Below are 209 nucleotides of genomic sequence, written 5' to 3' on the forward strand. Positions count from 1 at the left end.
AGGCGCGATGAGTGAATAATGCCAATCGTTTAACCTTCTTTAACGTTTCCGGGTTTGATGCCACGCTAGCAGTTCCTTGTTTGAATTTTTTAAAGGTAATCAGCGCCGGATATTTCGGATGTGTGAGCTTAAACGTTACACGACTTTATTTTAACATCGTTTTTTTATTAAGAACATTGATGCTAAAATCTCATGCTAAGATAGACGGT

Source organism: Papilio polytes, unplaced genomic scaffold, assembly GCF_000836215.1.
Source record: "Papilio polytes unplaced genomic scaffold, Ppol_1.0 DF823912.1, whole genome shotgun sequence".
In the NCBI taxonomy this organism is placed as follows: domain Eukaryota; kingdom Metazoa; phylum Arthropoda; class Insecta; order Lepidoptera; family Papilionidae; genus Papilio; species Papilio polytes.